Source organism: Typopeltis vanoorti, chromosome 2 (genome assembly GCF_054136105.1).
Source record: "Typopeltis vanoorti isolate ZY-2024b chromosome 2, IOZ_Tvanoo_1.0, whole genome shotgun sequence".
Taxonomy (NCBI): Eukaryota; Metazoa; Arthropoda; class Arachnida; order Uropygi; family Thelyphonidae; genus Typopeltis; species Typopeltis vanoorti.
In genome coordinates this window covers 169024914-169049236 of record NC_143550.1, presented here as the reverse complement: position 1 = coordinate 169049236, position 24323 = coordinate 169024914, and the positions used below count along the sequence as shown (strand labels likewise).

The 24323-nt window shown below is 36.0% G+C and overlaps 1 long non-coding RNA gene across 1 annotated transcript in view; it reads left to right on the top strand.

Moving 5' to 3' along the window:
- Positions 1-21741, top strand: part of LOC150109649 (uncharacterized) — a 42675-nt gene extending 20934 nt beyond the window's left edge. The window contains exons 2-3 of the long non-coding RNA XR_016549983.1: positions 6022-6106; positions 20844-21741. This is a non-coding gene — a long non-coding RNA (uncharacterized LOC150109649). The remainder of the gene's footprint in view (positions 1-6021; positions 6107-20843) is intronic.
- Positions 21742-24323: the final 2582 nt, after the last annotated feature.

Below are 24323 nucleotides of genomic sequence, written 5' to 3'. Positions count from 1 at the left end.
ACACACACACACACACACACACACACACACACACACACACACACACACACACGAGTGTCCTGTGTGTGCAGCAATTGAGCGAAACATTTCATGAAGGCTGTTCCCGATCCATATCTCATCGAACAGGGAATCGAAGAGGATCAGTATTATGTTAATTTGTGTTGCTCATGGATTTAGCTGTATTTCTTTTGTTTTTGTGTATTTCTTCTGTTTCCTTTGCATGTTTTTAAAGAAATGATTTGTATGCCGTTTTTCTTTTATTGTATTTCCTATATCCGAGTTCCAAATTTTTACGGTTTAATATTTTATTTTTCTTTCCAAGTACATCAGAGGCTATTTTATGAATTATCTTTATTAAAGCTTTTCCATCTCTTTTCTATCTTCATTAATATTTGATTCTTTTCAGCAATCGTGATTGATATAACATTCGAATTCTTTCTTCTTGTAATGTATATACTTTGTATATTTGTTCAATTTCTTATTTTTTCTTATTTACGTCCTTTCTTCATTTTGTCAGTATTTCTATTTTAGAAAGTATTAAACAATGGTTCGCGCGGTTAGTCCAGTGGCTGTGCACTTTGCAACCATATGCCTGGGGAAGGAGTGTCCAAGGTTCGACGGGAGTCGAACCTAGACACTCCTTGGTCTTGGGCGTAGACAGCAGGGGTTTTTTCTCCGAGTTTATCCTGGGGTTTTCCCTCCGGCTAAGCAAGCAACCCGGCCTCGTGAACACACGCAGACATGGTATACCATGTCTGTCGAAGCGTGTGGAATAAGGAGTAACCAATCTAATCCGCGGGATTATCGGTTACGGAAGCTTACGCGGTAAAATGTGTAAGACTGCGCGAAAGCGTAACATATGATGATATGAAAAAATTTCGCTTCCTCTATAAACATGCACACGTGGAGCTAGTTCGTGATTAGTAATGATATAATCAATTATATATCTTGTTCCTCTGCCATTTCAAATATATTTATTTATATATATATATTTTTTAAAAAGTATTGGTTTTTTTTTAAATTATTGAAAATACAGAAGTCTAAAGTTTTTGTCCGTTGTTATGCATGCAAATTTCTCTATATTTGCATGAAACATTAGGGATTAGATTATTTCCAACTCCTGCTATTAATATATAGTCATTTTTAATACATTTAGGTTTCAATTCCGCTGCGAGACGAATTTCTGCGAATGTCTTTAGGTGACTAATGATTTTCATCTCCAGGTGTGAGACTACGTCCTACTTATTGGACATTGAAGTGACTTTAAAAAAGTACCATTGGTGTCCAGAGAAGGATTTTCTGGGTATCCCATCCACAGTATTGATGTGTTACAAGTTTAAAATCCATTTATGGATTTTAAACTTGTAACACAAGTTTAAAATCCATAAATTACTGTCCAGCCGTACTGTCCATAAATGGATTTTAAAATCCATTTATGGACAGTACGGCATAAAATTCAGGAATAATGAATGATTCGTTACCAAAGCAGTTGCACTGAGGCCATGAGGCATCCACGTAGGAAAACTGGAAATCTTGTACTTTGGTGTGAACTGCACCTTTTCAATTTTTTTTTATTATTATTTCGATAGTTATTATAATTACAAGCATTTAAAAAGTTAATTGCATTCAGAAGTACACAAGATCGGCATCGGTTACAATAATATTATTTACAAATAGCAGGCTAGTTTTCGGTCGGGGCTTTCTTTGAACTATCATTACAGCACCGACAAAATAACTGAAGACTGCACCGCTCTAATTAATTGACAGAAGATTATATATTTGTTCGAGTTTAGATTGATCCCGATTTCGGTTTAATATCTTGTAAAAATATCCTGTATGGCGTGGCAATCGAGAAACAAACTTGAGCATTTTGGAACGTTTTTTTTTCATTATTATTATTAGGGGGGGGGGGGGAGTATTAATGCCTCGGTCAAACATTCATAGGAATTTTTAATGAATAGGAAGTACTTACATAGTACTGTTTTTTTCTCCGCTGTATAATACGCCTTGAATATTTTTTTTAATATTCTAAATAAAAAATTATCTGCGATCATTTCTATACCTGTCACTTGACATTTACTTTTTACACATTCTTTTTCCATTGATTACTTTCATTGGAAATTAATGAAAAAATAATTTCTTATGCAAAAAAAGTATGAAATTTTATGATTAAAATCTTTTAATGAAATGTTGATCTATTTAATAAACCGTAGTTTCTCCTGGGAAAAAAAATAGATCCAATTACGTAAGTAAGTTGATCATTCACTGGACTAGTTGCAGTACGAAAATGAAGCAATTAGACAGGGATATTTGCTGCATCGAAGAAAAAAAAAATCACACGAGAAACTAAATGAAACATGAAAATATAATTTATCTACAAGGACCCATACCTCCACAGCTCACGAAATTCTGTAAGTCTATAGTAATCTACCTTGGTTTTTGCATCCCATCCTTTATACATGCAGTCGTAAACGAATAAACTTCCTTTTGAAATTGGGTATTTTAATTATCTAAAAAACAGCTTTAGATCTAAACTAAGCAATACAACTAAGCTGTAAAGTTTTATCTACTGCAGACAACGGTGTAGATTGTATTTGACACTTTTTCAAATATAGATTGGAGAATTTTTCCTAATTTTGCGTAAACATTTCCTGTCAGCATATTTCGATACCCTGGAACCCCCAGGGAGGGTTATTTTTGAGGTACTTCATCTTCATCTATTGTTAGCTACCATATTTTGTTGCCAGTGTGGGAGGTGCATTGTTCCCCTCTTAGGCTTTCACTTCTACTGGAGGTTCGATAATCAATATTGGCTGTAGAAAATCTGCACCTCCCCCCCCCAAGAGAAACAACTGGAACAGCTTCTTATCACTAAACCTTCGCCGCTATCGAAATTCTATATCCGTCAGAATTCTTCTGTATAATCCTAGCATCCCAAAAACTATGTACGTATTACTGCTATTTTATGCCCAAATAGTTCCTAGACACGCGAAAATAACTCTTGAACTCCAAGAATAAGATCTTAAACATCAAATGGTGGCTGGGATTGATCCACAGCAAATGACTTTTTACCGTGTGTCAGATCAGACATTCGACACGCGAACGACAGTATAAACGTCAAAATCTCATAATATATTCCAAAAGTAGTGGTGTGAAATGCAACATTCGGTATATACATGTGGGGGAGAAATAGAGGGGGAGAGGAGGGGAGAGAAAATATGAATGGAAATGCAAAAGTTTTATGGCAGTACATTACAGTTATAGAGCTGCAAGTATCTTTATTCGGAGAATCGCTTACACCTACGTTGCCTTGTCAAAAGTATAGATGTATATTTGTACCTAGATGTATAGATGTATATTTAAAACCAGAGAGAAGGAAGGGGAAACTAAATCCTTTCTAATAACTAAGATGTGTTTAACATTACAGTATTTTTACTTGATAGTATCATGGACAAGTCGGGCGACCAAGGGAAGATTCAGAACAAAAATTTCACTAATAGCTACGAGATACAATATATATTTTTACTAGCCCAACTGGCATCGGGGTTTTTTAAAGTATTCCGAGGGTGGGGGTTCATCCTTATTCGATATTATTCCACATAACCTACCTCTTAATGCAGTACCATACAGCATCCGGTAATTTAGTGAAGTGCTATTATTAACTACAGCAATCTGCACACAACAGATGTGTTAGACATGTACATGTCCCAGATTTACTAATGTTTCCGCTGTTAAGTTTTCAAAAGCATGCAAATGATGTCTGGTACTGATAAACGTTTTCATGATTGTAAACATCTACCACAACCTTGAAACTTAACGTTCATATTGGTCAATACAGCCAGTGTATGTCTACACGGTGTATCACTGTTATCATTCCTGGACAAAAATAAATAAATAAATAATAATAATAATAACGCCAGTGACCAATAATAATACCACCTGATTAGGATTGCATTCAGTTGTTTTAAGCTCTAGTCAACTCAAGTCAGTGATTTCAAACTGGTTTTTTTTTTTTTTTTTTTGTAAAAAAAACTTTTGCAACCCCTACACTTTTGATAAAACAATATTTGCCCATGATTTTCATAGTTGCACTAGAATAAAATACATGCTAAGATGTTTTTACAGTGTTTAGTACTATTCATTTATACTTCTAACTAGAGTAAAATAGCACACGGATTATTTATTTTTAAAATTACAACTTTTTAAATTTCTAACTAAGTATATTAATAACCATAAACTCTTTTGCTAGTGTGAGAACTTATCACCAAGAGTGATATTATCCAGTCCATGCACGCGATTATTTTTGATTTCGAAGTCGTTTCATTAACCGTTTTCACTAACTGATTATTGTTAAAGTATCTCTGATAATGCTAGCTTGAGCTGGCGAAACGTCAGCTTATAGATAATTTCAGTAAGTAAATTATTTATAAACTGACTGTATATTTACTTACTAAATTATTTTAGTAAGTAAATTATTTGCAATCTACTTTCACGTACGTCCCACCCCCCTAAAAACTTTGACACGAATCATAGCAACAGCTACCTAACTTTGAACATGAAAATAAAAATGTTTAATAAGATGGGTGAGCTTGTTCTTCAACACATCCAAACGTAGAGTTGACGACATTACACTCTTAATTCCTTAGAATTAACTGTAATCCTCAAAGTAGTGACTTGGCAAAAATAAAAATACGATATACAACACCCAAATGCTCACAACAGCTGCAATCGGAGAATTTGATAACAGTCTTAGACCTAACTTAAATGAAAGAAAATTGTGCTGATGTAGCGACCACATTGCAGTCATAACTACAATGACTTAAAATGTAATAAAGCTAACGAAGTGAACATGGAAGTCGCGAATATTTTTAATGCTTTACTGTATTGAAATAAGTGGTGGAATATCGAGTACATGCGGGGGTGGTGCTCTAACATAAACAATAATATTGACCATCGCTTCGGGCATCGCTAGAAAGGACCTCGCTCTCCCTTCTTTCTGGGGGCCTACTGGTTGAAAACTACTGACTTTAATGTCTGTTTTGAGGGGAAGAAAAGCCCCTCTTTGATGATTCAGTCCGAAAAATTGGTGAGAAGGGTGTCAGGATGCGAGGAATTTGATGGATAATAACATTATATTTTTACTGTCTGATATGGAAATATTAGTGTTTTCCCACTAGAAATTGGGAATATTAGTGTCTTCCCTTCAAAACATGAGATAGAGAGAGAGAGAGAGAGAGAGAGAGAGAGAGTTAATTGAGAATATACACAATAATACTCGCTTATTCTGTCCTTAGATTGACAGTCGCTTTGTTATATTAATGATCTGGTTGTAGTGCTGACAAACAACTTGAAATTACAAGTATGTCCTTGTACATTATATTGTACAAGGACATACTATACAATATTAAGAGACCATCAGCCAATAATGTGACTACTATTGGTCCTATCGTTTTTACGAAAAAACAAAAATAAAACTGGCAATCACTGCAACAATTTTGAAATTGTATTAGCAAAGAAATTGAACCACAAAGCTGCTCTTTGTACGTTGGTTGTTCATTGTAGGAAATTGTCCATGAAAATCAATCAATACACTGCTTAGAAGCTTGTGTGCTTTTGAACTGTTGGGTAGTCGATTTTTAGGACTACACACATTACGGGCTGAAGGAGAAGGCAAATATTGTGTGGTATTCATTATTCATCGCGAAAATAACTAATTTTGGCAATAATTTCCTGGTCTTTACCATACAGTCGGAGCTTCCTTCCAAAATTAAAAAGCAACCTGCCTTTTAAATACTGAGGCAACTCGTAGTAAAGATGGAACAAAGTCTGAGTTCGTACGTGATTTTCGCTTATAAAAAGTTCAGGTAATTTGTCTTGTTTGGTTAAGGAATAGGTTAATATTATCCTTCGCTAAATACATTAACTAGTACAATTACCAAGTAAGTGATCGAAAAGTTTTTTCCGGTTTGGATTTAATTTTTCCATTTTCTTTCTTTCTTTTCCGGTGGCCTACTCCTATAGCAAACAACGTATTCTGTCAAATTAACATGAAAGGAATGGTGAAGCACTGTTTTTGGTATCTCTTCCGTCCACAAAGGAAAGAAAGGTATTTATTGAAAATTATAAATAAATAGTTAAGTGATTTTTGGTGTTTTGGTTTCGACTCATAATTTTCAGTGTTTTTCTAACGTTTTATGCTGATTTCCAATATGTTGGGATTTTTTAATGTTCCAAATGATTCCCCAAGATAAAATGTTAAATTTTTACAATTAACAACTTAGTAATTTATGAAATACTTTTGAAAATTATTTATTCTTTTAAAATTAGAGATAAAAATTTCGAAAATTTTTAAAATTTTTTAAAAAATTGCAAATAATTAAAACACCTTTTTAAAATCAGCATATGAATGATACATCAAATGGTTAGCATTTTAAATTTTGAGATTTGGATTGATTCATTCAATCCAATATGTTGGGATTTTTTATTGATTCATTCAATCCAATCCAATACCCTTGGAGGGTAATGGATGGCAATGCTGTAGCCAATGAAGTTCTAACTGAGGCTCGGTTAGGTTATTGCTGTTATTACCCTCCTGCCATGATCAGAGCTTTAATAGCTCAATAACACCTTATTCCTACACTGTCCTCTACAGATAACGGAGAAGATGAAAAGCATTCTTGCTTCGCCCCTTTAAGCCAGTCCTTATAAGAACTATAAGGATAAGTTTGACTTGGTATGGATGTGGATTACTAGGTAAGAGGAGAAGTCCTTTTTAGGTCTTCCAGGGTAACAAATGGCAATTCTGTAGCCAATGAAGTTTTAATTGAGGTTCGGCTATTGCCTTTACCCAGCCATGACGAGAGCTTTTAGCTCCATAACATTCCATCCACACAGATTTACTTCATTCAGATGACGGGATAAAGAGTTAAGGACTCAGTCCATCGCCCAGTTCTTTTAAGAAATTTTGACTTGGGATCAATCAATCGACCTTGAGATGCGGTGATTGATTCATTCAATCCAATACTCTTGAAGGTAATGGATGGCAATGCTGTAGCCAACGAAGTTCTAACTGGGGCTCGGCTATTGCTGTTACCCTCCTGCCATGATCAGAGCTTTAATAGCGCGATAATACCTTATCCCTACACTGTCCTCTACAGATAACGGGGAAGATGAAAAGCATACTTGCTTCGCCCCTTTAAGCCAGTCCTTATAAGGATTATAAATTTTGACTTTTGGGTACGGAGAGGTGACTTGAAAAAGTCCTTTTTAGGACCTCCAGGGTAACAAATGGCAATGCTGTAGCCAATGAAGTTTTAACTGAGGCTCGGCTATTGCCGCTACCCATCCATGACTAGAGCTTTTTAGCTCAATAACACCCCATCCACACAGATTTTCTTCATTCAGATGACGGGATAAAGAGTCAAGGACTCAGTTCATCGCCCAGTTCTTTTAAGAAATTTTGACTTTGGGAGACGATGAGAGGAGCTATGTGGATTGATTCATTCAATGCTGTAACCAATGAAGTTCTAACTGAGGCTTAGCAATTGCTGTTACCTTCCTGCCATGATCAGAGCTTAATAGCTCAATAACACCTTATCCCTACACTGTCCTCTACAGATAACGGGGAAGATGAAAAGCATTCTTGCTTCACCCCTTTAAGCCAGTCCTTATAAGGATAAGGAAATTTTGATTTTCTTTGAGAAAAGTAATTCGAATCCATGATTTCGCTGTTCTTCCCCCCCCCATCCTCAAAACATCAAGGATGGCTTTGAAACAGGGTCATTTTAAAATCAGATTCGCTTTTTGATAAGAGTAAAAGTGTGTGACCAAAGAAAGCTCCTTGATGAAGAGGCTATTAATTCTTCCTTTTTTGAAACAGAAATCTCAGTTCATCTGAATATTTCAAGGATTATTCGGTAATATGAGGAGACGGTTATACTCTGATAAGTTAAGAATGTTAAAATTCAACTTATCATGGTTAACGAGCTAAGAAGTAAAAACCCAGTAGAATAATTAAGTAAACATACTTGTTTCTAAGTAGGCATCGTTGTGAACTTTAGAAAATATTGAATAAATTGATTTAAGAAAAAAGGATAATTAATTAGCTTAAGAAGAATTTTATAATGTTAAAAAAAGGGGGGGGGGGATTTAGATAAATATGTATAAAGGAAAGTTGCCTGAGATAAAGTGTAAATTAAGAGAGTTGTGGTTTTGTGTTGATATTAAATTCGATGCAAGAATATCTTGTAAAAGAACCACTAGAACGTATTATGTGTGAAAGATAGTCCAAGGTTCAAGGACACACTGGCAGTTGCCCCCTGCAGTCGCGTGCTTGGCGTGTATAGTAAACAAGCAGGCAGAGAGGACGTCGTGAGGTCATGTGACATAGAAAATCGAGGTGCTGGGTGAACAGTGGAGTTTGCGGTGTTTACCGATAGGGTGAACAAACCCAAACCCCCCTCCCCCGTTTTTTTTTTTTTTTTTGGTCTTTCGTCGTGTGGAGTTCTCACGTTTCCTGGAGAGTGAAGGTTTTAAGCTTGGTGCTGGTTTGGGGATGACCTAACGATCCCTGAAGAATAGGACGATGTTACGGCGGGTGATTCTGTCCTAGATTCCCGGAAGGTAACGGTCGACCATGCCGTTGAAAAGTCAGCAGAAGCATGCGTCCCGAAGTCCAAGTTGATAATTACTGTGAAATCTTGACCCCAGGTGGATTGAAGGAAACAAAGAAATGTCCTAATGAAACAGAAGATAGACTGAAGCAGATGCAGACGGATAGAGGAACCATCGAGTGGGGATAAGTAAAGTTTATTATTTATATGAATGTAATCTGAATGTGTACTGATATGTGAAGCTTTATTAGTGAAGGATTCAGATACAATTGTAGGTCAGGACTGTAGCACGTGTGTTTATAGGAAGTCATGAGTGAATAGTTACTAAATGAATTTGAATCTTTGTATGTTGAAGAATGGTTAATGTTACCAGTTGTTAGTATAGAATTTAAATAATGGAATTTAGTAGGAATCTGGATGATACAGAATGATTTACTTTTGTGTGAATTACTTAAGGAGAAATGTATTCAGAGATCATATCTGAAGAAGTTAAGCTTATTAACGGATACAGAATAGAATGTGTCTTATTTAGAATGATGAATATGCTTGTACATTAAACTGTAAAATTTAGAAACAAATAAACGTTGCTTGAATTTAACTAAATATACGTGTCTGTGTATAGAATTCAATGCACCACTTGTGAAACTTATTACGGATCTGAGCGGGAATTTAATTGAGTAAGATTAAGGCTACGATTGCAACCCTAGGTCACATGAGTTTATCTTCTAACTTACTTCTTGATCGAGTTATATTCTTTAATCTAATAATTCTAAGTGGCGCAGTCTAAAAATATAAATTTCTTAGGATTTTAAGAGAGGTAAAGTTTTGAGTCTGTGACATTGAGTTTTGGCTTTACCTCGAGGCTATTTCTTTGTGTGATAGAGATACCACGTGACCAACGTAGAAGGGATATCACTTTTAACGGCTTCATATAGAGATTCAAGATTTAATATGGAAAGAGGACACAACAAGACCTTAAAACGAAAAAAAAAATCCATTTAGTGGACGAAAAACTTGTTCAGTTCCTATATGCTTTCACATAAAGCCATTTGCAGATGCACAGGAGAGGCATAAAAAATACATTTTATATGACGTAAGAAAATCGCCAGATGAGAATTCGTCCCTTAAGGTTCCAAAGTTATCATGCACGTTTAAAATTTTAGGACAAGTTTTGAACTGGAAGACCATATTATCGAAGTAAACAATTTTCCTGGTTATCTTCAAGAAGTATGCAGCCACAGATGAAGAACAGTAGGATGTCAGAAATCCAAGAAAGAAACTGGACAATCCTCGTATAGCCTGTGACGGATTCGTAGCCATCGCACGTTATTAATTCAGACTAAAAGTTTTGTAGTAAATGAAATTAAGTCTACTCATTAAAATCAAAACAGATAACTAGTAGACGATATCCTTCCACTTTGAAAAACAAACGAATTTATGGATAAATCAAAGAATCCATCAAAACTTACATAATTCAATTGTAATGTAAGCCAAGAAACACGATCAGCTATTCCTTTTCTCAAGGCTATACATCTGTGTTTCTTAAATGACACTTATAAGTTGTATGGAGATGTGACAGCTAGGACAAAAGTAGAAAAAAAAAAGTCTGTTTAATAGGTATTAATTTTTGTCCCAAATCCAAAGTATCGTGCCCTTCCCTGAAAATCAATTTTAGTTCATTACTACTAAAAAAAAAATGTCATGTGGACAATTTGAACATAGCTGACCAAATTGCATTCTGTGTTAGCTGAAACTGCACATACACTACTTTATAACGATACAACATGAAGAATGGTCATTCCGTGTGGTGAACAAGATTTCCTCTGCTGTTTTCGACAGAAAAAAACAGAGCGATCATCAAAAAAAAATGTCAGATACCAAAACAACTTGGAATAGAATCGAAGATGGACAAAATAAATGTAGCAGTCATCAAAAGAAAAGTGGCCGAACCAGAAGAAGTCAGAATTATTAAGTCAACATGACTGGTGTGATTGAGACTGACAAAAGCTGAAATCCATCTAAACAAGTGTTAAATTGTGAATGAAACTATGTTGTGTAATTTATTTTTTTTTATTCACATTTAACATTGCATATTATGTATTAATCATAATTTGTATAAAGATTATTTATTGTTCCTTAATTAAGGATTACTATTTAAATATTTATTCTAAACTTAACCTATTATTAATTTATTAAATAATAATATGTGTAGAAATTTATGATAACTAGATATATATGTAAAGTAACGGAAAGTGTATTATAAATAATTGTATACGTAATGAAAAAGCTGAATAAGTAGCTCAAATATTCTGTTTATTCTTATTTGTGAAAATTTAATGTTATGTAATAACTTATGTAAGAGTAGAGCGTTGTGTTACATTAGCGAAATGTTTACGTTCATGCGTTGTCATGGAGACGCATGAAATAAACAAGCACGAGTCGAATACAGCGTGACCTTCGGACTGAAAGGGTTAGAAAAGAAATAAGAGAAGATTATTAATTAGAGAGAAGAGAGGAAGTTTTTGCGGAGCGGAAAGGAAGGTAGGATACAAGCAAAGGAAGTGGAAGAAAATTATAAGTTCTCTAGGGCAGAAATTCATGAGAATAGTGTTTAGAAGTGAGCCAAAACATAGTGAATCATATACTTAGCTGCAAGTGAAATCAGCTGTGGTTATAGAGGAAAATTGATGTCGTAATCGGATAAATAAAGAACTGGACATTCAACGGGAAATTCTGATTAGTTCCAGTTAATCTTGGATTACGTCTTAATTCTGTGTTGCCCTGAGAAGAATATAATGAATTTATCTAGTTGCAGAAAAGTAAACAAGGAAGGATATCAGTACCATATTGCTGTTGTTTAGAGTAGTGAAGCGCGATTAACAATAGTTCAGTTAAAGCGTTGAAGAATTTTTATTAATGTGTTCCGCTAACGTAAATAAGTTAATTCATAAGTGTGCTCACAATTAATTGATGTATTGAAGATTATATCTGGTAAGAGTAGTCTTTGTTTGTTTGTTCTACCATTAACATATCTTCGAAGTTCAGGGTCCGAAATAAGATTGCTTGGAATATTGTCTACCTTGATTGGTGTTTCCGGTGAATTTAAATATTAAGTACAGCTGGTGGATATGTGGAGACTGTTTAAATAAGAAGTTTCGTTTTACTAATTTGAGTTAAGAAAGCTTGTGATTTTGAAACTGTGAATCGTATGTGAAAGTTTAGAACATTGAATTGGCATGAGTGACTTAGCAAGATGCATTAAGTTGATTGTAATGTTTCATTTTAAAGCAGAATTCTTGTATTTGTTATATATATCATATATTAAATGTTTTATTTTGTTAATCTAAATATTGTGTTTGCCTGAATTCCTTTTTATTGCACCGTTCATAAATATTCGAATCTTGCGGGAACCCCAAGTGGAATAGTAAATAATTCGGCCTAAATAAGTGAGGAGACTGCTAACTTAATTAAGAATTGATCCTACTATTTTATATAGACTAATCTAAAAATAGGGTGGCGCAGTATAATTATAAATTTCTCTACTTTTGGATCGGTGATCAATTTGCGATTAAGTGTTATATTGATATGAGTGACTTGAACCAAGATGGCGGATTTAGAACATAACATGAAAATAGAACGTCACGACACAAGTATAAAGCGATTCTTCGGGCATGAGTGGTCAAGAAAAAAGGAAGCAGTAGCGAGTATTCATCCCTAAAGACGATGACGACAATATTCTTCAATGATAAGCAATTACAAGCAGAGAGAAAGACCAAAGGTAATAATAATGATAAATGCCTGCTGGATTTCTTCTAAGGACATGGACTGGTTACTACCATCACCATGGTCCAACATAAAAATGCGCACAACATTACATCGAGAAAGGAAATAACAAAAGTCTCATGGACTATGTTATTATTGATAATGAAGTCTTCATGGTCGTTTAAGATACAAGTGACGATTTCAAATGGGAAATGATGATCACTTAGTTTTAAGTAGGATGAAAATTAGTATTACATTGTGTGTACTAAAGTTGTACAAAGAATGAAGGCCTAACAATCCTGAGATAGGACTCATATATATAATTATTCCTGGCAAAAAATTGCAAGGGCAAAAACACAGGAAACAAATTTATTAGACTCTATGGACCAAATGTAAAGAGAACGTTGGCTGATTCAACTAGGACTGCATCCGATGACGTTCTGTGCTACGATGTAAACTCCATGCCGGACGCAGGAAGTAAAAGAAACTGTTTGTGTAAAGAAAAACTCAGAAAAAAATTTAATGAAATGTGCTGTCCAGTATGTCAGCATAACCTCTGTTCTATGAGAATATAGAAAAAGAAAAATATATCACGGAGAAATATTGGAAAGATTGTCAAAGATGCATATCAGGAAGGTGGTAAAATGTTTGAGGCTATTAAGAAATTTAGAAATCGAAGAAAGAGTATCATAAAACATTCAAAATGATAAAAAAATGGTATAAAAACTGAAGAAAGTGATATTTGGGATGTGTAGCACAATTACTTTGAAAAATATCAGATGAAATAGCTAAGTCATGAGCTCTGATAAAAAATATTCAGTAAGATGCAATAATGCGCTCGTGAAGATATTTCTCTCTAGAATAGAAAAAAACACTGAAAACCTTGAAATGTGTAAAGACAGCAGGAGTAGATGATATTCGACCAGAAATGCTTAAAAATGGAGGTATAAAATGTTATGATAGGTTTCACGGTATAAAAGAACACAGATGGTTAAGCAAATAACCATTTATTAACTTAAAAGCTAATATTTCGCTGTTCTTATATCCAGCATCTTCGGAGCACACAACACAAAGTTTGTTACAAAGGCAAGACGACCACAATCCGGTGTAACAGTGGGGACAGTTTAAGTGATTGCAGCGTGCAACACAAGACTAAAGTTCTAATATGGCGCCATCTAGGTTAAAAAAAAAAAAAAAATTCCAAGTTTTGAAATAGTAGTCCACATGATAAAAAAGAAAAGTAATAAATATTAATATGGTCTTAGGATGACTGTCTCCCAAATCTTTGGTAGATTTATACAGCCATTCTTGTTAAGGTTTGGAGTTTGTTTTAAGGCTTCTGTTGATTCCAGGAACAACCTCTCTGACTTGTAGAAGCTTCTGTGCATTACTTTTGTTTCTTTCCAATTGATCCCGTGTGCAGGGGTATCCAAAGCATGGTCTGCCAGACCCGACTTACCATAGCGAAAGTGTCGGATATATTTTTTGTGTTCACTGAGGCGGATGTCCACATTTCTTCCTGTCCGTCCGTAGTAGGCTTGATGGCAAGAACAGGGCACTTCATAGACACCAGGATGTGATAAAGGAGTGCATTTGTCCTTGGGTGAACGGATGAGAGTTGCTAATTTTTTATAAGGTTTAAATACTGTGCGTAATTGGTGTTTGTTAAGCACCCTAGATATCTTTTCAGATGTGCCTTTAATGTATGGGATGGTGATTGTTTTGTTGTAGTCTTCTGTGGTAGATAGAGGGGATTTATGGGTAGCATTTAGTATGTTATCTATTTTACGGGGATTATAACCATTGTTTAAGAAGGTTTGACGTAGGTGAGAAAGTTCAGCAGTGAGAGCACTGTCATTGGAACAGATTGCTCTAGCTCTATGGGTTAGTGTTTTTAAGATACCATATTGTTGAGAAGGGTGATGGTGTGATTGTTTGTGTAAGTATCTCCCTGTATGTGTGGGTTTTCTGTAAACAGAAAATGATAAGGTACCTTCTGGAAGACGTGTGATCAGTGTGTCCAAGAAAGGCAGGCAGTCATTGGCTTCTAGTTCCATTGTAAAGTGGATTTTAGGATGCTGGCTATTTAGGTGCACTAAAAATGTATTCAATGTGTCTGGGCCATGTGGCCAAATGGCAAACACATCGTCAACATAGCGTAACCAGAGGCTAGGTTTGAGAGTGGCTGTGTTGATAGCTAATTTTTCCAGATGTTCTATGTAGAAGTTGGCTAAGGGGGGAGAAAGAGGCGAACCCATAGCTGTCCCATCTAACTGTTTGTATATTTTCCCTTTCCATGTAAAATAACCTGCCTGTACTGTGAATTTAAATAGCTGGGATATATCTGGGGGAAATTGTGAATTTAGTAAGTTAAGTGTTTCAGTCAGTGGTACATTAGTGAATAATGAGGTGATATCAAAACTCACCATTAGGTCTGAACTATTTAAGGTGTGGTTTTCTAAAATACTTTTTAGGTGGGTAGAATTTTTAACAAAAGCGGGAGAATTGTTTGTGTGAGTGGTTAGTAATTTTGCTAAATGCTTGGCTAGTTTATATGTAGGACTGTTTATACTATCTACAATAGGACGTAAAGGTGTACCTTGTTTGTGTATTTTTGGAGCACCATATATTCTGGGTGCTTTAACGTGTATGGGTTTAAGTTTTTTGACAATTTCTTTAGGCCAGGAAGTGATTTTGTTCAGTAACTTGCACACCTTATTCTTTTGTGAGTTGGTGGGATTTCGATCTATGATTTGATATGTAGACCGGTCTTGGAGCAGTGCATGCATTTTGCTTTCATATTCTGTTGTATCCATAACTACAGTGGCGTTTCCTTTGTCTGATTTGGTTATTGTAATGTGGTTATTATTGCGTAGTTCTTTTAGAGCTATTATTTCTTTATGCGGGATATTATTACGCCACTGTAGTTATGGAAAACAATCACCATCCCATACATTAAAGGCACATCTGAAAAGATATCTAGGGTGCTTAACAAACACCAATTACGCACAGTATTTAAACCTTATAAAAAATTAGCAACTCTCATCTGTTCACCCAAGGACAAATGCACTCCTTTATCACATCCTGGTGTCTATGAAGTGCCCTGTTCTTGCCATCAAGCCTACTACGGACGGACAGGAAGAAAGTGGACATCCGCCTCAGTGAACACAAAAAATATATCCGACACTTTCGCTATGGTAAGTCGGGTCTGGAAGACCATGCTTTGGATACCCCTGCACACAGGATCAATTGGAAAGAAACAAAAGTAATGCACAGAAGCTTCTACAAGTCAGAGAGGTTGTTCCTGGAATCAACAGAAGCCTTGAAACATACCCCAAACCTTAACAAGTATGGCTGTATAAATCTACCAAAGATTTGGGAGACAGTCATCCTAAGACCAAATTAATATTTATTACTTTTATTTTTTATCATGTGGACTACTATTTCAAAACTTGGATTTTTTTTTTTTTTAACCTAGATGACGCCATATTAGGACTTTAGTCTTGTGTTGCACGCTGCAATCACTTATACTATCCCCACTGTTACACCGGATTGTGGTTGTCTTGCCTTTGTAACAAACTTTGTGTTGTTTGTTCTGAAGATGCTGGATATAAGTCCAGCGAAATATTAGCTTGTAAGTTAATAAATAGTTATTTGCTTAACCATCTGTGTTCTTTTATACCGTTAAACCTTTCATAACATGTCTGACGAACACATAAGCCTATCCAAGCGGAGGTATAAAAGTCTTACAGTGGCTGCACTGCATAGTTCAGAAAGCCTGGACAGAGGGACGAATTCCCGATGATTGGAGTAGAGCTCTCATAGTACCCATATATAAAAAGGGAAATAAAACTGAATGTGAGAATTACAGAGGTATTTCCCTACTGAGTGTTCCTGGCAAAATTTATGCCAGTGTACTTGAGAAACGGTTGAGAAGAATTGTGGACGAAAAGCTTGACGAAGAACAAGCTGGATCAGGCCAAATAGAGGCTGTCAGGATGAGATCTTCACTTTACGACAAATAGTCGAGAAAGCATGGGAATATAACAACGATCTGTATTTAAGTTTTGTCGATTTGGAAAAGGCATATGACAAGGTGCCAAGAGAGAAGCTATTCAATACGCTGCAGTTATATGGTGTCAATGGGGCATTATATCAAGCAGTACTTAGTCTTTATTTGAGTTGTGAGTCAGCAGTTAGAATTGAAGGAAGTTCAGGAAGATGGTTTAATGTTAAATCTGGTGTGAGACAAGTATGTACATTATCCCCTCTGTTATTCATTATCTATATGGATCACATTATGAAGGAAATTGGTATTAATCATGATATCAAAATTGGAGAAGTCAATCTTTACTTCATGCAAATGATGTTATACTCCTATAAGTTTTTCTCTTGGCATCACGTTGTATACATTTTTCATCTACAAAACTACAAACAAATCCAGTACAATTTCAGTATTGCTTTATTAAATTGAATAACTGCTGTAATAAATTTGGTATGAAAATCAGAAATAAAAAGACAAAGATTATGAAAATAGACAGGGACAGTGAGAATAGGAAATGCATGAAGAACTCTTTCTTCTTATTGTGCTATCTTCTATCGAAGGTCAGCGACCATCTTGGCGAACAAACCGCGCTCCTGTGCCAATCTGAGCAGTTGTGCACTGCTCTTTCCTGTCCACGTCTTGATGTTGTCAAACCATGATATTCTTTTTCTTCCTCTAGTTCCTTTGCCATCAGTTCTTCCTACCAAAATAGTTTGTAGAAGTTGGTATTTGCTGTTTCTCATGATGTGGCCAAGATATGATGTTTTTCGTTTCTTGATTATTTGTACAAGATGTTTAGCTTTGCCAATGGATTTTAAGATATCTTCATTGGTAATTTTTTCTGTCCATGATATCTTTAGCATTCTTCTGTATAGCCACATCTCAAAGGCATCGATTTTCTTGATGGTTGTCGCCTTCAATGTCCATGTTTCAACTCCATAGAGCAGAATAGACCACACGTAACATTTCAGCATTCGGCATCTGACTTCCATGTTTAGGTCTTTATTGCAGAATAGTGTTCTCATTTTCATGAAGGACTGCCGTGCAACTTCAATCCTTGTCTTTATATCTATTTCTGGATCCCACCGTTCATTAAGCCAGCAACCAAGATATTTATATCTTGACACTTGATCAATATTTTTCCCATTGAGTGTCAGTTTCATTGATGAGGCTGGATGTTTGCTGATGATCATGTATTTTGTCTTGTTGATGTTTATATTTATTCCCATTCTTTGGCTTTCTATGAAGCACTTTAAGAATAAGTAAAACATTTCAACTACTTAGGCACGATTTTTAATGAAGATGGTCAATTAAATTTGGAAATAGACAGCAGAATTAGCAAAATATCAACGGAATAAACTTATTCTGTATAAATAAATTTTATACATAAATATGCAAATGAAATCCATTAATCTAAACAACCACTATAGACGAGAACTGTCCAACAAAGTTAATTTTGAAGACAAAAAAAAAAAAATCAGTTGATCAAAGAGAAGAGATTGCATATGTGCTGTTCCTAGACAAATTAGTGTACACGTGACATCAATGGTACAAGTCTTTAAAAATTAAAGACGTAAGAAAGGAACTTGACATTATTCAAAACTGTATCCGCAGGATTAACTTAGAAGGCACACTTAATGGGGAAAACAAAGCATCCCGTGGAATTTGGAAGAAAATTGTTGTTAGGGAAACAAATGGATAATCTTCAATTTTTTTTTTTTTTTAATTGACAGTATCCTGATCATCGCCATGTTCTGGTGCGTCATCCTGAAGGAGTGTACCTAACACTGTGCACCCCTCAGGGGACAGTTCCACATCCTTCTTTTCCATTAATTTTTTATGCATCGCCCTCACACACAAAAAACTGTAAACCAATAGTACATCAGCACCGTGAGCGAGCGAATATTTTTAATTATATCGTTTTTACATAGTCTCGAAACCTTGCTACAAAGACCAAATATGAAATTAATCTCCAACCTAAAGAAGATCCCAAAATCCATCGTCCCAGCGGGATTTGAACCAGAGCCTGTTCGCTGGAGGGATGTACGTTAACCGGAAGTTTCCGGCAAAGATTGGAAATTATTATTTCCTGTTTTGTGTGTATCCTGACAAAAGATTGGAGATGGGATAGAATTTCGCTTTTTTTTCTTCTTTTTCTTGTATGCATTATCTCCGCTTCTGCTGGTGGCGAAGATGAGGCTTGTGTCTAACCATAAAACTGTATTAAATAAAATATCCAATTTATCATTACACTGATTTTTTTATCTTCATTTTCAAATTATGATAGTTATTGTCACACAGAAGAGCAGGACGCATTTTTTGCGTCCTTCAAAACAGGCAAACTTACCAGAAGGACACGCGCAATTAATATATGCAGTAGAACTGACTTCGTACTTTATTTGTTTCGGTCGAAAATCCAAGTTGGTCCTTTACTGGGTTTCCTTTTTTTGAAAAGTATTTCAAAAAACTGCACTAATCTCGTTCTCTTCTATAATCTGCATCCAAGGCCGTTGTAGCTCACTAAACAACGAAGGCAACGAATGCCAGAAGATTGGAGGTCAGCAATATTAGGCGCAAAATAGTGCTTGCCTAAGGGTAGCATGTACCCTAACGACGCAGTAAGATGTAGGACAACAGATGTATAGATGTAAGCATACGAGAGTGATCACTGGGAATTTTAGATCCTTCCTGTATGCATGTAATGAGGTCTGTTGTAGGGTGAATATCCCTTGACGGTACGACGCTCCAGTTCATCACAAAGATGTCATTTGGGTTGCGATCACGGCTCTGTGGAGGCCAGTCATGTGAAGTGACGTCCACAAACCACACAGTTACAGCAGCACCTTAGGAGAGAGTGCATTGTCTTGCTGAAAGACACAGTGGTCAGTTCCGTAGAAACGCCACAAAGTAGGAAACATTGCATTATCCAGAATGTTCACATCCCTATCGGAGTTCAATGTTCGTGGCACCACAAACAGAAGTCCAAACTAAACCAGGAAAAACAGGACCAAACGATCACACCTCACCTTCGAATTTTATATGGGGGGGGGGGGGTTACGCACTCTGGTAAGAGACGTTCACCGGGCATTCGCCACACCCATCTATCTGCTCGGTACAGAGTGTAGCGTGATTCTCGCTCCATAACACAGCTTTTCAACCTTCCACGTGCCACTGAAGATGACGCTGCATGTTGGTTCGGGTAATGTGGAGCTTGTATTTGCGGTCCTACCATCGAAACCCATGTTGTGAGCTTCGGTTCTGAATGTTTTTGTGCAGATTTGTGTTCCTGTCGATGTCCGGAACTCCACATTCAACGTGTTGGCCGACGAATGAGAGTAGCACTTGCAGATGCACAGGAAGGCATCTGCAAGTTTAATCTCAGTATGGTATGACTGCATGTTAACCTGGGATGGCCCAATTTGTCGATCAGATCGGCCTGCAACATTGCGTCATAGACCAACGCCTCTTTCAAAGTATGTCAGTTCCTTTCTCGCAGCCAATTCATCCGGACACAGTTTAACTGTCTTGGGAGCATCGTCTTACTCCTGCAATTTATACTGGCTACAAGCACGTGACTCGTTGCATGGCACGATGCACTGCCCAAACGAGCAGTGTCGGATTCACTTGTTAGGTGCAGTGACAAGCGCAAACTAATATCGGCGAGTCTAGTTGCAATTGGCCTAATTGTTTCGTAATATAAAGCGTTAATCGAACAATTCCAATTATTAACTATTCAATCAATGCCAAAACATAAGCTGTAACCTTTAACATGTTGTATTGCATTTATATAATGTTGTAAGCAAACAAAATTTAATTTTTTCATTTTTTCCTTGGGGATGCTGCAGTGTCGCAGTGCTTATGTACGAGCCGCCACTGGTGGGGTGTCCGTTTACTTCTTTCCAAGCAGTGTATATATCTGTATATGTGGTAGTTATTTATACGCCGATATGGTAACTGCTCGACCTTAGAAGTAGGAATAAATTTTTATATTAAAGTAAATGAAAAATAAAAATTAATTAAAAATGAAAATTTAAAATTTAAAAGTTTTAAAATAAAAAAATAAATAAATGGTTTAAGAATGTAAAAATTGAGATAAATATCTGTTTAATGATATATTCTTCACAGGATATTTTTCGCGACAAATATTACTTTAAAAATTATGGATGTGTTTGAAATGTTTTAAAAACGGACTTATTTAGAATTAGCGTGAAAGCTCAAGAAAAAAAAAATATTAAAAAGTTACCTGAAAGGCTGAAAATGCAAAGGGAAAAATTAATCCTAAACAGCATATTATGGCTATAAATATTTATATTTCAAAGTAATTTTAAAGAGATATTGAACAAATAATCTTAATTTTCTTAAATAATAAATGTCTGAGTTTCTTTGACTTATCTATATTATATTTTTTGTTTTCTATTCGCTAGATGGAGGCACCATACCTGCTCAAGAAAGACATGCTTTATAAAGAACGGGTTACAAAATATGGCCTGCTCTTTCTATTTGGATTACTTATACGTAGCATGGGGATGACTATTGCAAAGTTTTTCTCAGAAAGTGTCAGTGACAGACTAATAAATGTAGGACTTTTCATTTCATTTTCAGCGGCAGTGATGTACGTCATATCCTCCTTGAGAGATTATTGCAAGTGGTCGCCAAATGCGTACTCAAAATCTGTGAATTTGTGCACATCAGAAGGACACGAAAGTCTTGAACTAAGGATATCGGAGTATTTGCAACTCAATCCTTCCATCGAATCCATTGTGGTGACATTTCCTCTTGAAGACAAGAAACTTGAATTGCAGAAGAATGGCAATGTGTATTGATCTTAATATCGGTCCATAACACCTGCAAAGCCTCAGTAAAAAAAAATAATAAAATAAAAATAATAGGAAACAAGCATATCCTTCTTTCCTAAACATCTTCCGTCCAACTAAAGAAGGCCATTTGTACGAAAACATCGGTTGTCATTTTTTTTTTAATCAAATGATGACGTCACTGCGGATTAAATGTCAGATGTGTTCTGTTCAAGGGTTTCTTGGATGCGAATCAGAGCACGGGTGGATACTAACAGTTCCCTATAATTAGCCAACAATGATCTAGTCAAACTGTAAATATTCAATTTTGGTGATGGAACCCTGTGGCTTGTTATTTTAATGTTATAACAAGAGTCGGGACACCTCTTGACCTCTGACCTTGTTAACAGTTTGTTCAAAGTGAATGCAAATGCCGTGAAAACTATTTTTGTTATTCAAAGTTGTTTTATCTTAATATTTTTGTTTTGAACTGGTTATATTTGATGATAAATAAATACATGAAACAGTATTACTGTAATTAATTCATCTTACACTCTTCATATTGGGCATGTCTTCTCATGTCTACTGCAGTAAATTGTTTTTTCCACTAGCTGATTAGCTGTTTATAATGAATTTCTTATTTTAATCAATCGATATTAGCAAAAAAAAAAATCACGAACTTCACCAAAAAGATCCCACGTCTTTGTTAAATTCTGTATAAATATTCAGAAAAGATATTGTACTTTTCATAAAATTTTATCTTCCCCTTATCTCTCTCTCTCTCTCTATTTAATTCCTATTATTAAATACCCCATTTCATGGATCTACCTCTTCTTTGACATCATTTATACGGAACCCGTGATTGCCAAAAAATTACGCTTAATTAAACATTAAAAATTTTATTAAAATTTTAATAACTTACTAGTGAAACCAAATTGAAACCGTTCTGCTCTATACTTTAATTTAAAAAAAAAAACAATTTTCCTGTAGTAGCATCTAGTGAAATCTTTGGCGCATGCGCTCTTTAGTAAATTATGAAATGTACCAAGCATGGAGCATGCGCTATTTGCTGCTAATAATATTTCCATTTATTGGTATATTTTATTGTCAAACAGAAAACAGAAGTACAACAACAAAAAAATTTCAAATGTATTAAAAATATTGTATTACAAATATTTTTCTAATAACTATGAAAGGAATGAAATAAAAAGAAATTATAGAGCAACACCAAAAAATAATTTTAAGAATTCTGCAACATATTACAATATTATGGGAATGTTTTAAGTAAGCGAAAAGTCCTTTTTAGGACTTCCAGGGTAACAAATGGCAATGCTGTAGCCAATGAAGTTTTAACTGAAGCTCGGCTATTGCCGTTACCCAGCCATGACTAGAGCTTTTTAGCTCAATAACACTCCATCCACACAGATTTTCTTCATTCAGATGATGGGATAAAGAATCAAGGACTCAGTCATCGCCCAGTTCTTTCAAGAACTTTAAGATGTTTTGCGTGATGTGTCAGAAAAAACCTCCAGAAATCTTTCTCCAAATAAAATAAAAATGCTGATAAATTGAAGAATTTTAACAGAAATGTGGAGGAATGATTTTAATGATCTTCAAAAATATCGAAAGGTAACGAATTCAAGCCAACTCATCCAAAGTGGCTTTAGCCATTTAATTTTATTATTATTACAGACCTTCCTGGAAACAAATCATCTATCATTTATTTCTACGAACGTTAGATCTAAAAACAATAACCTTTAATGGCTTCACTGGACATGAAGCGTGTATTCTACTGGTCGGTTCAACTGGAAATAATACGGCAGCTATTACTGATAGTTTATATTTATTATTACGCGAGTTATTTATTATATAAATATTTAAATACATACATCTTCAAGGCCCACTCTTCCTAATTGGGTTGTGGGGACAACAGCTGCAAGAGGAACTTTCAATGGTCACGATCCTTTGCCACCAAGCTCAGGTGTTCTGGTGGGATTCCCAACGGTGTCCACCCAAGGTTTTGGATATAATCTATCCAGCGAGTCCTTGGCCTTCCACGTAGCCTCCCACCCTCCGGCTTGGCAAAGAGGGCCTGCTGAGGGAGCCTCTCTTGTGGCATTCTGACCAGGTGCCCGTACCAACGTAAAAATGTGATCTCTCAACACGGAGAAGCAGCGGTTGAGGATTGAGGGTTTCCCGAATTGCAGAGCTTCTTACTCTGTCGAGTCTTGTCAGCCCCGCAACCCCTCGAAGGAACCTCATTTCAGCCGCTTGGATTCGTGTCCGCATTCTTTCGGTCATTACCCAACTCTCATGACCATAGGTGAGGATGGGGACATCGACTGTATTGAAGACAGCCAGCTTTGCCTTCTGGCTTAACTCCCGCTTCAATACTACCGAACGGCCAAGCTCCCGTAATATTGAGCTTGCTAAGCCAATTCGAGTATCTAGCTCTACGTCCCATTTTCCATCATTCGTGAATATGGACCCAAGGTATTTAAACTTCTCCACCTGCCTCATTCGGACTCCACTTACATTTAGAGTGCACTGAGATGGTTGTCTTGAGACTATAAATGTTTCAGTTTTGGCCTCACTGATCTTCATTCCGGCATCTGCACAAACAGCTACAAACCTATCCAGGGTCCGCTGAAGGTCATCTGTGGAAGAGCTAAGCAGAACTAGGTCATCTGAAAAAAGCAGACTTCCAATGCTACATCTTCCAATTCTGACACACTCGCTGCCTCGGCTGTGCCTATCAATCCAGTCCATAAATATTATGAAAAGAAGGGATGACAGAACACACCCTTGGCAGAGGCCAACGGAGACTGTGAAAGGTTCAGACTTTATGTTGTTTACCCTGACACAAAACTCTGGGCATTCATACAGGGACTTGATGGCAGCTTATAGTTGGTCATCCACTCCATACTCCTGTACTACTTGCCAAAGCTTATCCCGAGGAATACGGTCATATGCCTTCTCCAAGTCCACAAAACATGTGCAGACATTCTTGGCATATTCCCAAGATTTCTCAAAGACTTGCCTTAAAGTGAAGATTTGGTCAGTTGTGCTTCTACCAGGACGAAAGCCACATTGTTCTTCCTGGAACTTTGA